This window comes from Lygodium microphyllum, chromosome 4, assembly GCF_053477565.2.
Source record: "Lygodium microphyllum isolate KBCC chromosome 4, Lygodium_microphyllum_v1.1.10, whole genome shotgun sequence".
Taxonomy (NCBI): Eukaryota; Viridiplantae; Streptophyta; class Polypodiopsida; order Schizaeales; family Lygodiaceae; genus Lygodium; species Lygodium microphyllum.
The window spans coordinates 162,004,336-162,021,274 of record NC_141138.1 but is presented as its reverse complement, the minus strand read 5'-3'; positions in this window follow the sequence as shown (position 1 = coordinate 162,021,274).

The following is a 16,939-nucleotide window of genomic DNA, read 5'->3' as shown; positions in this document are numbered from 1 at the left end:
ATACCATTTACATAGAAAGGAAGAGTCATTGTTGTCTAGCTTTTAAAGTTCTTCTAACTCTTGCCTTATGGCAGATACTTTGCTCTTGCTATAAGAGGGTGGTTAGCCTCCATTTACAAGCTTGCTCTTGAGAAATCTCATCATTGGCAATCAGTTCCTTGACTACCATGGGGACTTTAATGAACATGAATTTAGATTTTTCCTAGGTTCATGGCAGTGTGCGTACATAAGTTGCTAAGGGATCTTCTAAGAGACCTAAGTCCATTTGCTCGTAGCTTTTAGCAAGCATAGTGAAGGTGGCATCCAAATGTCTAATGCAAGTGACCAAGTCATCCCGTGTGTTCTCGACTAAATCTGAGGCCAAAGTGAAAATAGATTGATGCTCATAAGAGGGTCTAAGGCTTGCAGGAGGTTGGGGTTTGACTAGGCTAGATAACTTAGCAATTGATACTTGGTGCGTGGATTGGTTAGTAGAGCCCTCATCAATGACTTGTCTGAGGGGCTTGTCTTGGGGCTTCGAGGTTGCACTACTTCCTACTTCTGGAACAGCATGGACACTAGGAGTGTCAGATTTTGCATCGATTTAGGGATAGTAGGCTACGATTTTGGTCAATAGACCCGTTGAGGCTCTATGGGTTCAATGGCTTTTAGTTCATGCAACTTCTTAGTTCTAGGTGGTTTAGAAGGTTTTGGAGATGGGCTAGGAGTTGGTGGCCAAGGGGTGCGCATGCCACTCATGATCTTAGGCAACCAAATCTAGTTGTTTCCTTCATAATAGCCTTGAGCATGCAACATGGCTTTAGGCACCCATCATAGCTTGGCCGTTCATTTGGTTCTATACCGCTGACTTTGTCTCCTAGGCTTAGCGCATGATGTTCGGGAATTATGGGTCCGTGCATGTTGGCTTTTAGGTGGATGTGATTGTTGTTTAGGTACACATTTGAGCTATGACTCAGTGGTTTGGGCCCTGTCTTCTTTGGGTTCTGGTTCGTTTTTCCTGGTTGGGTGGAATGGATCATGACCCCCCTCCTTAGACTTTGCACTAGGTTTCCCTACTAGTGGCTTTGTGGGCTTAGATGAAGTCATGCTGCCCTTGCTAAAAGCTGTCACTATTCGAGCACTGCCAACAACAAAGTGAATGCGATGTGTGTGAGTCGTGGTCAATATTCAATGGGCTTGCCTCTTGAATGCGTGACCCAGCAATGATTCCCTACCAGCGGCCTTAGTGTTAGGTAACACATAGAAGATCATAATGAGGCCTTCAATAGAGACTGCTACTTTGCACTTTCCCAGTAGTGGGTAGGACTGTCTTCCAAATGGGTTGATTTTAGCATTGGTGCATTAGCACTTACCCTATGTGAAAAAATAATAGTGACACGACATCCTAGAAAGTAACCTTTCTTGTTTTCACTTCTTTAAGAGGCTATGTATGCCTCCTCTTCTCGTTCACGATCACATCATTACTACAGACAATTTTTCTACCTTCTAGATCCCAAAGACAATAACCCATCTCGCTACTTTGTCCATAGCCCAAAAAGATGCATGTTGTGGATGTTGGTTCTTACTTATTGTGTTTTTCCTTTAACACATGCACATAACCTTCAAAACCAAACACTCTTAAGTTATCATAAGAGGGCTTCTTACTGAACCATGGCTCTCTATGAATGCCACCATCCAAAGTAGTATTAGGTGATCTATTGATCAAATCTATAGTAGTCTTCATAGGCTCAGTCCAAATGCCTATTTCCCATTTTTTCACATCTAAAAAAGAAAACCTAACAATCCTTAAAGTCAATGAGCAACATGGACAAAAACCTAAATAAGTGCTCTCCAAGCCGAACATGCAAAGGTTGACCAATGAGAGTCCAATGCTCATGGGTCAAGATATTGAATTCAGCTCTGTCATTGATAAGTGCGTCAAAGGTGTGTATTTTTTGAGTAGTGACTATTATTTTCAAGTAAGAAAGTTCTACTACTTTGTCATCCGTATCCTCGATCTCTGTCATAGTGGCCACTTTCACATTGACAGGCAGTTGTAGCATTGGGGGCTCATGTAACGGATGGGTTAGAGGGTAGCACTTCTTGAGGAAACTACCATTGAAGAAGCCTATGCCCTTGCCCTCTAAGGTCTCAAGATTGACATTGCTAGTTTGGCTAATGTTGCAGACTTTGAAATGCCCTAATCCTCTAAACTTCATTTTTTGCTTATGGCCCTTTACAAAGTAAAACAACACGAGATCGCCTTACTTGAAGTCACATTGTTTGACATGCTTGTCAAACCAACAAATTAGCACATGGCTTGCTAAGAGCTGGGTCTCAGAAAGTTATTCTAGCTCTACTAGGCATTCTGTCCATGCCTCTTTTCCATCCTATCTCTCTTGCACTGCTACTCTTAAGCTTGGAATGAAAAACTCTAATGGCAGGATTGCTTCGGTCTCATAGGTTAGCTTGAAGGATGTTTGCCCCATTGCCATCTTGTAGGTTGTCCTATAGGCCCATAACGCTACCATGAGCTTGTTATCCCAGTCACTGCGCCGCGAGGTAGCATATAATACTTTAGTTAGGACATTCACTAGGATTTTTTTCGTGGATTCTACCTGACCATTGGCTTGAGGATAGTAAGGTGATGATTTCTTATGGATGATCAGGAATGTGGATAGAAAATGAGCAATCACTTCATTAATGAAGTGCATGCCTTGGTCACTAACTAGCTCGATGGGTAGTTGAATCGTGAGATTACCTACTCTCAAAGGAACTTAGCCGTAGTCCTAGTGTTGTTCTTCTTGGTGGCTCGAGCTTCGGCCCATTTCGTGAGATAGTCAGTGGTTGCTATGATGTACTTGGCCTCGGAGTACTGTGATGCAAGACTGATTAGCCCAATGAAATTGATTTTCCATTTTTCAAAAGGCTATCGTGCTATGATCGGGATCAACTCCATCTTATCTTTACAAACAAGGACCTTGGTCCTTTGGCACTCGTCGAAATACTTTACAAATTTGGCAGCATCGTGAAACAGGGTGGGCCACCACAATTGAGATTGTAGCACCTTGTGGGCCGTGGTACCTCCATTGAAGTGCCCTTTGGCCGTTCCAGAATGTACTGCTTCAGTCACACATGCATCTTCACACTAAGCCATCCTATCCCAATCTATAGAGCTAGCCGACAATTAATTGATAGGGCTGAATATTAAGGATAAGGCACTTTAGCCTAGCCTGTTTGATAGGTCTCTCAAGTAATCCTAGCTCTAAGATCTTGACTATGTTATTTTCCCAATATGGCATTAAGTCTACCCTAAACAAGTTTTTTTTGTTGGACAAGCTAAACAGGTGTGCATCGGGTAGGTTGTCTACAATCCCTTGTACAATGACTTCTCTTGTGGATATGCAGGACATGTGATCGGCCATGTAATGTTTCTTATCCTTGCGTACAACCACAGAGAAGTGAATAACTGCCTTCTAAGCATAGAAAAATCCCAAGAAAGGGAGGCCATGAATACTGTCACATAGACCCTGAAAACACACAAAGAAAGGATCAAAGCTCTCTCCTCCACACAATAACCATGAACCTTTGCGCACAATAGATTTCCCAAGAAATTCCATCCTCACTCCCTCTCTCATAAGATCAAACATGAAGCACTAGAGAAGGGAAGAGAGTTACGCAGAATGAGAGAGAGAGAAAGAATCATCAAGTTGGAAGATATAGAGCGGGAAAAGACCACCCCTTCCAGCCACCTTCCCATGACTCTTTTTATCCCTCTTTTATTCATGATGTAAAATGATAAAATACATAGTCTTGTTGATTAAGGTTTATAGCCTTTAGTGCATTAGGCCAAATACACCATAATTTGATGTGTCCAAAACAATTTGCAATTGTATCATACTTGACAATACATAGAAATATAGAATTGTGAAATTTTGCACCAAAAGAAGGGTTCATCATTCTCCCACACTGGAGAGGTGAGCTCCTGCGAACCAAAATTGGTGAAGACCTACAACTCTTCATCACTTTGCTTCATCATGCTCCCACAATAATTCTTCAAATGCTCTTATTTTGGAATCCAACAAGGATCTCCCATCCACCTTTGATTCGAAAAAAGAACAACCCCTACAACATAAGAAGAATGACTTGAGCACCATAATCCCCCATGCAAATATGGCTTCATAAATCAATTTTATACCATAGCACACCCTTGCTTATGATTTCACCAATATAGTTCTCCACTTGTGGCCCTTTTCCATCTTAGGTGTGACTTTGGACTTGGACTATTATCATTATTGCCTTGTGTGTGATAGAGAGGACATTGATGATTGCATGTGAATTGGGAATAAGAGTTAGGGTTTCTTTATTATATTTTATTGAAAATAAGAATAAAGAGGAGAAAATATGTCGTTCTGGGAAATCCATTGTCTTGAATCCGTAGCTTTCAAAGAGGCGAAACACATCTACATGCAGGATAAGGGCTTGCATCATTTTGCTTCTCCCATCTATGAAATTTGGTGGCAGCTCTCTTTAGACTATGGCACTCAACCCAACCACCCTCCTTGTGACAATCTGATTGGAAGGTAACTTTGTTTCAGCCTTGTTTTCAGGAACCACTAGTAGGGTAGAAGTAGAAGCACCATTTGAGAGATATTTATTTTCATGTAAATCTTTGATGCATAGGACATTGCTACTGCCTCTCCTCACTTCCAAGATGTCTAAGTTTAGCATATGATTTGCCCACCACTCCACTCCCATTGCGATCTCATGCTGCACCTTCAATCACTTTGTGCCGTGATATAGTCTGAGGGTGTATATCTTCTACTCTTCTTTCCAAGAAATCCCTGTACGATTGTGTCGACACACATTTGCAATCTTGTTTCCTCTTGTGCTTGTTCATGATTGTATTCATTTGGAATGTCTAACCTGCTCATCCATTCTCTATCGATGAACAACATCAACAAATTGACCAAACATAGCCCTCTTAGAAACCCCTATTTCTGGCCTTTTTTCATGCCATCCAAGATCGCCTCCCTCCTAGCAAATGCACCAATGAATAACACCCTTCCAAGCATAGAAAAATCCCAAGAAAGGGAGGCTGTGAATACTGTTACACAGACCCTGAAAACACACAAAGAAAGGATCAAAGCTCTCTCCTCCACACAATAACCAAGAACCTTTGCGCCAATAGATTTCCCAAGAAATTCCATCCTCACTCCCTCTCTCATAAGATCAAACATGAAGCACTAGAGAAGGGAAGAGAGTTACACAGAACGAGAGAGAGAGAGAAAGAATCATTAAGTTGGAAGATAAAGAAGAACGGGACAAGATCACCCCTTCCAGCCACCTTCCCATGACTCGTTACATCCCTCTTTTATTCATAATGTAAAATGATAAAATACATAGTCTTATTGATTAAGGTTTATAGCCTTTAGTGCATTAGGCCAAATACACCATAATTTGATGTGTCCAAAACAATATGCAATTGCACCATACTTGACAATACATAACAATATAGAATTGAGGAATTTTGCACCAAAAGAAGGGTTCATCAAGAAGTCAAATTCTAAGAGTAGAAGCATCCATCTAGTTATGAGTCTTGTAGTGCAGGGTTTATTTACAAGATAAAATAAAGCTTGATGGTCCACAAAGAAGGTGAACATCATAGCCAAAAGATAATGCTGAAACTTCTTTACAACAAGTACCATGGCTAGGTCTTCCCTCTTCGTCATGGAGTAGTTCATCTCTGCATTAGTGAGTTGTTTGCTAGCAAAGCTCACCAGATAGTTAAGATTGTGTTTACCACACTGGAACAAAATAGCTCCCATAATAAACTTTGATGCATTAATGTGCATGTGGAATGTTATGCTCCAATGTGGGGCTCGTAGAATTGGTGTGATAGTGAGAGCCTTTTTCAATTCCTTATAAGCATGTTGGCACTACTTGGTATGCTCGAATACAATCAACAACTTGTAATGTAGTCTAGCAATCAATGCATAGTTCAAGACGAAGAGCCGATAGTATCCTGTGTGTCCTAGGAAGCATTGAAATCCCTTATAGTTTTTGTTGGTGGTGGCAAGTTGAAAATAACCCTGATTTTGGAGAAGTCAATGGCAATGCCATTCTTGGACGCCAGGTATCCTAGGATACATCCATGTTTTACCCAAAACTGGCACTTTAAGGTGTTTAAAGAGAGACTATACAATCTACACCATTCAAAGACTACACAAAGCTTATCTAGGTGTTCTGCCCAACTAGAGTATATACATAGGTCATCAACCAATACCTCTAGTTCTCGCCTAAGCATGTCCTTGAAGATGGCACACATTAGATGTTGAAAGCTGGCAGGTGCATTAGTCGGCCCAAATGGCATGACTATGTAAGCAAATTCGCTCCATTCCTTGGCAAATGTCATCTTGTGTCTATCATCAAGGCATATTTGAACTTGGTTATAGCTTGGGAAGCCATTCAGGAAATTGTAGGCTTATTTTCCCACTACTCTTTTGAGCATATGCTCCATGTAGGGCAATGGATAATTGTCTCTCTTAGTTGCGGCATTGACTTTTTACAGTTTACGAACACTTGGATTTTTTCGTTCTTTTTCGAAAAAATCACAATGGGTGATACCTAGTCCATGTGCTCACTCTCATAGATGAATCTGGCCTTCAATAGTTTATTGATCTTTTCCTTGAGAGTATGAATATGCTTGGATTCATCGGGTAAGGTCATTGCTTTACTAGTGTTGCATCAGGAGTCATTGGAATGTTATTAATTACGACTCTCAGATTGACTCCTTTGAGTTTATCTAAGAACCAAGCCGACACGTCCATATGCTCTTGCAAGATGGCAACAAGATCAACCTCCTCTTGCTTGGTTAGGTCATCAGCTATAAACATAGGTCAAGGCTTCTCCCCTTCCCTTGCTAAGTTGACTTCCTTGACTTTGGCCGACACTTCTATCGGTTTGCTTGCTTGTCCTTGCCTCTTTGCTCCCAACAAGATCACCGCCCTATCTCCCTTCTTGATTTTAGTGAAGTGCTTTGGTAGATCCTAGGGCTTCCTTTGTTTTTTATCCTTTGACCCCTTTGGTTGTCCTCTCTTTTCCTCCAACCATGTGTGCCTTAAATGGACCAACAAGTCCCCCTTGTTGTGTTTGGTTTTAGGTGGTTGGGGTATCTTTGGATTCCTCTTAGATCTTACTTCCGATTTTGAGTTAAACTCACAACCCTCTCGCTAGAGGAGGGAGTCTTCCCTAGCAATCGCAGATTTGAGGCTAATTCTATTCTAAAGAAAGGTGCAGCACTAGGTTGAACTAGCTATGCTTGCTCATAGTCTATCACACCTAAGTGATCCAACCAAGTGAAATCACATTCAGTTTTGAAGACTCCTCTTTCAATTCTAAAAGCATTGGCTCTCCATGGCTTGGAGCCGACTCTTATTTGTTCGATCACTTGGCCATGTGTGTTGTACTCTATCATCTTGGCCTCTTCTTCACTTTCCTCATTCGAGGAGTAGCAGTCCTCATACTTGTCATCCAAATCGCTATATTTTGACTGTGTGTCATTGTCGAGGTCTCTATTTTCAATCCTCTCTTCATCCATGATGATCAGTGCCCAATTGTACATAAGGTTTAGGTTGTGCACCTTCATCCATTTCCATTTTAGCTCATCCATGAGGTCTTGGAGTGACTTGAGATTTGCAGCTGGGTTACCGGCTAGCTCACTCATCAGGTACTCAAGAATCCCTTGGAGCTCAATTTTGTTAGAAGGAATATGGAAAGGGGCATGAGTTTGTCATCTTCTAGGGCTTTTGGCCATCATGCAAAGTGGCACTAAAGGTGGGGTCTTGCCCTTCAGAAGTAGTTGGGATGTGGTGGCTTTATAGGACTCACCTGCTATCCTTGCAACCTACTTATAATCTTATTCTTTGCCTAAAAATGACAGATTGACAGATCCAATCTTTCTCATATTCAAGATAGGGAATATACTTTGTTAATGGCCCATACAAATTCCTAGCTTGTGAGTCTCCCTTCCAGATAGAGGAGATGGCATCCAAGTCAACTTGTGTGGTCTTCCAGGTGTCCATCTCGACTCTTACTACCTCCAACCTGTTACCTAGGAATATAAGGCCATTACCCCAGTCTTCGATTCCTTGTGGTTTCTGCATCTAGGGTCCGCCTAGCCAAATGTCATAGTCTCCTCCCTTCATAACTATGAAGTTTACTGAGAAATGGACACTTGCTAATTTTCAAGGGCCAATGCTTTAGCACTTTGAATGGCCTAACTTTCATGCCATTAGCCAGCGTGATATTAAACGTTGCACTCTCCACCACCGAGCAGGTGGGTTACCCCATGCTTGTAGTAAGACTGCATGGCTAAGTACATTGACTCCCATTCTTGTGTCTATGATCCCCTTTCTTGTGACATCTCCTAATGCTACCACCTAGTAGGACTGCATGCATCTCTATGCCCTCTTAGAAAGCATTTACATGCAAGGACTTTGACACTGAATTTAGTGTTAGGCTCAATATTTGCGTGGTTGCATCGTGGTCATGCAAATTGGCTACTCCTGGCTCGTTAGATCTATCTACCCAACTGCTTTAATTGTTGCCATAATGAGGAACTTTGCCTAAGCAAATCCCCCATTGGCGGAGTTACAGAGGCGGATATCAATGTTGTAAGCAGGCTACTAACTGCTTGCCTTTCATTATGCTCTACACTCTTTTGCCACTACTCTTGGCAGTCTACCCACTTGTGGCACTTAGGCTTGTCTTTGTGGTGCTACATGGGGTGTGGATGCTTCTCTAGATTCTATGCGAGTAGGTGAGACATGCATGCTCACACTAGAGAACTCCTTGATCTCATCTTCTAGGATGGACTCAGCATCCTTTAGCTGCTCTTCGGCCTTTCTCACCCATTCCTTGACCTTGTCAACCACTTCCAATTGGTGCCTTAGATTAGGATATTCCCCAACCTTGGCACACCCCTTCTATGTTATCTTAGGAGAAAATGTTTATGCTTCTACATTCATGACTTGCTTACCCTTGGGTAGTGTAGTGGCACTATCAATTTTGAGTGCAACTTTTGTCTCCGCTCTATTCCTTCTCCTCCTACGACTCCTCTTCCCTATGGAGGCTGCGTCAAGGTTGCTAGGTCCAGGTAATAAGATATCGGCCTGCTTTGTTTGCATCCTAGTCATGACATTCAACAAGATGGGAGTGGCCTCACCATCAAGTGTCTAGACTGCAAATAGCCCCAAAGGTACAGAAGGCACGATAGCTGAACTAGTGGATGGTTTTTGTCTAGGGCAATTGACATACAAATGAGTTATTCCACACTCAGGGCATCTCAAGTTGGCTCGATTAGCTTGCTCTTGTTTAGGGAAAAGAGATGAGATGTGTCATGGGTGGCCGCAAGTCAACCAGCATGTGATTGCTCTTGATTTTGACTTCCTAGGCCTCTACCCCTTTCCCGACCCTAACACCATCGCCACTACTAGTCTAAAATCCATCAGAATGGAATTAAACTTTTCTTCATAGGAGACATAAGGGTTTACGTATGTGTCTTCCTTGTTTGGCTCCTCAACATAATGCATTGGAGCATTACTTAGTGGATGGGTCACGAAGGGTCCATGTGGTCTAGGTATGCCCGTAGGGTTGATGTCCATTCTGGGAGTAAGCTGGCTTGGCATCAATAGGTGCTAGAAGAGCTAATGGAGCTCCCCTTCCAAATTGTGGCGGCCGATTTCCCAAGTAGTATGGTTGGTTCTAAGGCTGTGGGTATGGTAATCTCCTCGGTAGACGATAATGAATGGCATCATGGCCAAGCCTACCAGAGTTGGAACAAGGTCTAGATCTAGGATCCATGCACTCAGCTCTGCGAGGTGTTCTTCCGAAATGCACACAATTCATGTGAGGTTGATTAGGTCTCCTTAACATCTCTTGGAGCTTGGCCATCTCTAGCTTTACATCCTCCAATTCTTGGCTCGGGTCAACACTCTTTCCTTTCTTTGGGCGCTCTAGCTCGATCACTCACTAGTGGTCATGGCTCTCTTTGAGGTTTTAGAGTGTTAACCCTAGTGTAGGACAAGAAAAAAATGAAAAGCAAGAATAAATCCAAGAAAATTCCAAAATGTGGACCCAATGAAGTCAACAAGAAGGAGAAAAGGCAAAAGGCACAAAGGCAACCTCAGAAAAATGCAAAAGACGAAAGGTAGATTTTTTGAAAGACGCCCTAAAACTTTGTAAAAGAGCTCGAGGCTTCCTCTTGTGCAAATTGTAAAATCTAGATGGGCATAGGTGAAGTGATAAGGTAAATACAAGAGAGTAGGAAAAGAGGACCTTGGAAAGACGCCCTGTCATGTAAAAAAGGGGATGGGTGCCCAAGGGATTTAGGGCATGCATATAAACTCAAAAAGTAAATGAGAAGCTCATTCTTGGTGTGTGGCAAAAGTAGCTTTCTTCTTCTTCTCTTCTCTTCCTTGTGCTTGTGCTTGAGAGAGGGAGTATGAGAGCGTGAGAGAGGGAGAGTGTGAGGGTGAGGGACCATGGTGGAGAAGCTCTCCATCTTCTCCTCTCTTTTTCTCTTTCCTTCTCTCCTCTTTTCTCACACCCGTTGCTATGATGGATGGAGCTTGACGGTAGAGGGTTGAGCTTGCTTGAGCTCGCATCACGGATCGTGAAACTACCGAAGTGCTTAAGGGAGGAGGCTTCTCATTCAGGCATCAAGGCAAGCTCACTTCACTCGTAAGATCAGAAGCACATTGACTAGGTGAGAGAGAATCATTAGATCTCGCTTGAATGAGAGATAGTCATTAGATCTTGCTTGAAACGCTCCAGGATTAGAAGCACGTTGACTAGGTGAGAGATAGCCATTAGATCTCACTCGAAACACTTGAAACAATAAGTGGCCCGTGGGTCTTGGCGATCAAGCGTGTGAGCTCCCACTTCATTTTGGCTTTGTTGCTCGGACCAACGGATTTAAGCTTGAGTACTTGCACCCTTCAAATCGCGCATCGAAGTATGATTTCATCCCTGAACCAATGCTTGATGTAGGTAGGAGATTTGGGAGTTTAATCATCAAAGCAAATAAGTATTTTGAGTTTTTAATGATTAGGCAAGTAGGATAAATCATTTCAGTACTTGAGCTTTGATTTTTGTCGCATTTAGAGTAGGATAGGACCAAGAAATCGGAGCAAATCGCTTTAGGGTTGTTGCTCTAAACAAGCCCAAAATAGGGCAAAAACAAGGGAAAAAAGGGGTTGAAATCTATTAATAAGGCAAGGGCATGAATGGGACAACACTCGGGCACTAGAATGAGGGGTTAAAACCCAAAGAAGAGGGGGTGAAGGCTCAATTTCACTCAGTAGTGTGAGTGAGAGAGAGAGAGAGAGCCTAAGAGAGAAGAGAGAGACCTAGGCCAAGTATGGATCGATTGTCACATACGGGTGTTTTCTAGCCACATCAGGTATATACCAACCTCGGCCTTAGTCTAGTCTTGCATTTTGGAAGTTTGTGTGGCTTGGAATGCCTAGAATCACTGCCATTGATTCTATTTTTGCCTTGTCTCAAACCACGACCATTAGAATGCTGATTTTGAAAATCAAACCACTCGGACACCACCCAACCCATCTAATTAGACACATGGCTTGTCTGATTTGGACAATCAGACAATTGGACAATCGGATGATTGGGAGTTGAACACTCGAACCAACCAAAATCAAACAGTCCGATTCTGATAATTGAAAACATGCAAATCAAACCAGCAGTTGATATGAAAAAATTACCAAATCCAACACATCCCAGGCTAGGTAGAGCACCTCTTGCAGTAGGGAACCCTTCCAACATCCTTCTAGACACATTTGATAGCTCATAGAGCCTCTTGATTGCAAAAAGTGAGACCTGACGACCTGAAAGCAACAACTAGTAAACCTGTTAGCTATCCACCCATTTAGAGCCCTAAATTTACCGACAGACCTCGATTACACCCTAACCAAGCTAAGAGATGCAGTAGAGGCCCTAGAGAACCCATAAGAGCAGCCAACAATTGCGCTTAGAGCCACATTTGGCCAAAAATAGAACGAGGGGAGAGTGAGATTTGCATTCATCATCCTGCATTCACACCCCACATTGTTTGTCACTTGAAGTGGACTTGAAAGCTGAAAGCTTGATTTCGCACCGTGCACGAAAGGATCATCACACACACCTTGAGCAAATGTAAGTTGAGGGTTGTTTGTAATAAGAAGGAACAAACTCAGACATAACAAGTGGAACAAACCCACTAATAAGAGATGACCCTTAGAGTTACATATGATCGAGAACCCCAGCCAGTAGGACCAAGAAAGATCCCAGGTAGAACGCCAGAGGCATTGAAGGACTGACATCATTGGAGGTGTAACACTGCTTGACCTGACTAGCCTAATCGACAGCCTAGTGGAGCAAGAAGCCACAAACATGTCAGGATCCAACTCCAACCATGAGAATGATGAGCTCCACTTGGGAGATTTCTCAATCGACATCCAAAAAATGGTGAACAAATACAATTTAGAAACCACAATGGACCACCATGGTAGGCCATCTGAAGACATCATAGCAGACCTCAAGGACGAGAGGAGATTAGCACAGCAAGCACTAAAGAAGATAGCAGTTTACAACCATGAGTAGCAAACTAGGAAGTTATAGCAAGACATTGAGGTGCATGAAGTCCAGCGCGTGTTAGCTCTAGCTAATAAAAATCATATAGAACCTAACGTGGAAAGGGAGAGAGCACTCGAGGATGAGCGAGCTTCTCACAAAGTGGCTCCTCATCATAGACAATATGTATGTAGAGCAAAGTGTAGCAACCCTAGCATTCTCATTGCTCGTAGGGTTAGAAGTCACCTAGGGCTCCAAGAGCCAGTCAAAGATCCTCGTAATCGTAAAGCAGTTAGACAAATACCAACCCGCACGTTTTCGTAGAGCAATTCGAGCAAGTCTGTGAGAGGCTAACAGCCTCATGGACCTTGCCCAATGCTCGCAAGCTTTTGGCCTTTACTTGACAAGGGTAGGACATGATATACTAGCTTAGATGCTGCAGAGTGCAATAACTTCAACAACCTCAATAATCTTTTCATCAAGAGGTTCTCTGAGGCTGGGTATTCCGACAATCTCATAGTTAGGCTAATAAATGTCAAGCAAAAGAACAAGGAGGACATCAGGGATTGTGTTACCCATGTGCGGAGTTTTTTAAGAGAATCCCAGACTAACGAACAACCCACCAAGAGAGCAATCTGCACAATCTTCGTAAACGGAATTTGTAGCAAAGAACTCTACAAGGCCTTGGCAAGCAACTCGTGCTTGCCAAGAGACATACTAGCTAGGGTCTTTGAAGAGGCCATATGAGTGGTCAATAAGTTCAAAGAGAGAAGCTCTAGGAACCCAAACCAAGACAATGCTAACTCCAGATCCTCAGAGAGAACCACAACTTTGGTGAACAATCAGTCTCGGGCATCCAAGATAAAGGGAAAAGTGTTGACCCAAGCCAAGAGCTAGTAGAGATGAAGATGGAGCTAGCAAGGCTATAGGAGATAGTGAGGGAACCTACATGCCTACATATCCAATGCATGCATATGAGGTGGAAATAACCTTTCAACAGAATCTCACAACCCTAGGTTCCGACCTTGGGCCAATGGTGGTAGGTTTGGCCATGACACCATGCATTGTATGTTACCAAGGAGGCTTCCATACTCGCAACCATACAACCAGCCATACCTACGGAATAGGCCACCAAACTTCTTTGGAAGAGGAAACCCATTGGCTCTTCCAACACTTAACAAGGTGAAACCATCCATCCCTAGAATGGAGATTTATCCCACAGGCATCCCTAGGCCATCTGGACCTTTCATAACCCATGCACTCAGTGATGCTCTAGTCCATTACATGGAGGAACCAAATGATGAGGAGGCATACGTAAACCCTTACATCTCATACGACGAAGAGGACAACCCCATTCTCATGAACTATCGGCCAATGTCAATGATGGCATTAGATAGAGGTAGAGGTAGAGGCTTGGGAGGGCAAAACTAAGAGCCAATCCGATGTTGGACTTACGATCACCCATGGCACATTTCTTTGCACTTCCCCGAGAGGTAGAGGTAGAGGCTTGGGAGGGCAGAACTAAGAGCAAATTCAATGTTGTACTTGCAGTCACTCAAGGCACATTTTTTTGCACTACCCTGAGAAGGAGTAAGCCAATAGAGGGAAGGCTGACCTTAGATGCCTAGAGTGCAGAATCACCATTGCCCTAGAAGAAAACCATCCTCTAGTTTAGCAATCATGCCATCAATGCCATTGGGGATGTTTGGAGTTGAAACACTCGACGGAGAGGCTATACCCATCTTGTTGCATGTTATGACATGAGCACAGACAAAGCAAGCCGGCATATCATTGCCAGGGCCTAGTAACCTAGACGCAGCCTCAATAGGAAAAAAGAGCCATAGGAAAAGGAAGAGGAGAAATGAGGTAAAGGTCACACTTGTAAGAAGCCAGGAAGAATAAGGATTTAGTGTGTGAATAATATTGATGATATGCCATGTCACACTAACATTGGTATAAAAGGAGAGGACATATAATTTTTCCTATCTTTGGACACATTAATACATTATCGTCCTTCTTCTGTCACCTTGCTCATAGCTTCAATGGCTTCTTTCTCTTTTATGTCTTTCTCTCTCCTATTCTAGTCTTTCTCTCTCCTTGTCACTCTATTTCTCTCTCTTATGCACTCTTCCTTCTCTCTTATGCAGTTTTCTCTCTCCACTCCTCTTTCTCTCTCTCCAGTTCACTTCTTGACAAGTGATTATAAGAAGCTAGGAGGAATAAGGATTTAGTATGTGAATAATATTGATGATATACCATGTCACACTGACATTGGTATAAAAGGAGAGGACATGTAATTTTTCCTATCTTTTGACATATTAATACATTACTATCCTTCTCTCACCTTGCTCACAACTTCAATGGCTTCTTTCTCTTTCTCGTCTTTCTCTCTCCTATTCTAGTCTTTCTCTCTCCTCATCACTCTATTTCTCTCTCTTTTGCAATATTTTCTCTCCTCTTTCTCTCTCTCTAGCTCACTTCTTGACAATGATATTAGAGCATTGGTCTTTGATCCATTTTTCCTTCTATTTCGGTCCAATTTTTCTCCATCAAAATCAATTTCAAACAAGTACTTGATAAAGATAGTGACTAGTAAAGGGTTGTAGACCATCTACAATTAGCAGGAGACTATATTTGGAGATCTTGAAGGTTAGATATAGTGGTGGGTGGCTAAAGTAGTAGTTTGTCATCAAATTTTCATATAATCTGGAGGTAACTAGGTTAAATGGGAGCTAACCGAGATTAGCTGAGAGTTAAACTATAGTTACTTTTCAAAAGGAGCTTCTCTTTCTTTTTCTTCCAAGCTTTTGCTTGAAGCTTCAATGGTGGCTGCTGCCAATAAATCCTTCAAGATCCTTCTCTGTTGACCATTCTTCTTAGCCAAACTATGGGGCAAAGATATCTTATCTCCTGTTCATCAGATTGAGTACCATGATCAAGCATAGTATGAAGTTAAGGGAGCAACAAACCACCCGAAAAATGCACCAAAAAATGTGTTGAATTCCCTATTCTAATCCTCTCCTTCATTTGTTGTATATCTCCTACAGATTGGTTACATACTCTGACACATTCAATCAGGCATATCTTCAGCAACTTTCAGCAAGAAAGGAACTCTGATCTTCATCTTCTTTGTTGTTGAAGACCCTAAAACACAGCAGGGCAGCCATAGCCACAGACCTAGAAGTTCAAAGTTCTTCAATCTCTGGATCTTCCCAACCTCCAAGGCTTCCCTATTACCATTTATAAGCTGAATGGAATCCAAGATTGAAGATATTGCAAGGATTTTATCTCATGGAATATTGAAGGTTTATTTTGGGGCTTTCTTTCAAGAGGCTTGAATCTTTGGTATTCAAGTGTTCAAGCGAGCTCAGAATATTGATTCTTCACAAATTTGATCATATTGGAGCTTATATGGACTAATTTTATGAATCTTTTAAGCTACATGGTGGATTATGGAGGATTCTTCCATTATTTGGATTGGAGCTGACATCTGCCATCTTGTTCAAGCTTAATCAAGGTATCTTTCTTGCTTAAACTTGTAATAAAGCATAAGTCACCTTAGTCTAGAGTGGGCTAGGGTTAAGTATAAAAGGGGGAGATTTAACTTGTGAGGGATCTTTTTGGCATTTTAAAACAATACACATTTTGAGGCTCCTTCCTCCCACCAACTAAGAGGACGCATTCTCTTGGCCACCAAGATATGGGGTGCATACCATGTCCCACCTTGACATGAGGTGAATATTCATGTTGCAGCTTACATCTTGGATTCTTAGCCTTCCATGGCAATATTACTTCAAGCTTAGCTACCTTGGCTATGGCTACTTAACAAACATGGTGTATTTCTTGTATTTCTTTGTAAGAATTGTATATTTCATGAATTTCCAATTATTTGATTTGCTGTGAGAGTTGGTTTATCACATTGGTATCAAAGCATGGACTTTTATCCATAGGAAGAGTCATTTTCTTGGAGAATTTAGTCACAACGACATGAATCAGTTAATTGGAGTACTAAGATTTGGTCACAAGGTGTGGTACAGTTCAAACCGTGACTAGTTAGAGATCTTTGCAACAAGTTAGGACTAATTTTGGAGGTTCTTGAAGATCTTGAGGAAGATGGGGGTACTTGGCTGAAATAGCCGGACGTGGTTAAATGGAGGTCCATTTTGAGGGTTTTTGACCCTAACTGGAGTCTAAGTGGGGTTATAAGGGTTAAGTTGAGATTACTTTTTGGGGACTAGTTTCTCTCTCTTCTTCCTCTCAAGCTTTTCTCCATGGATTCAACTACTGCAATCTTCTTCAAATGGCCATTTCCCACTGAGGGGACATCAGA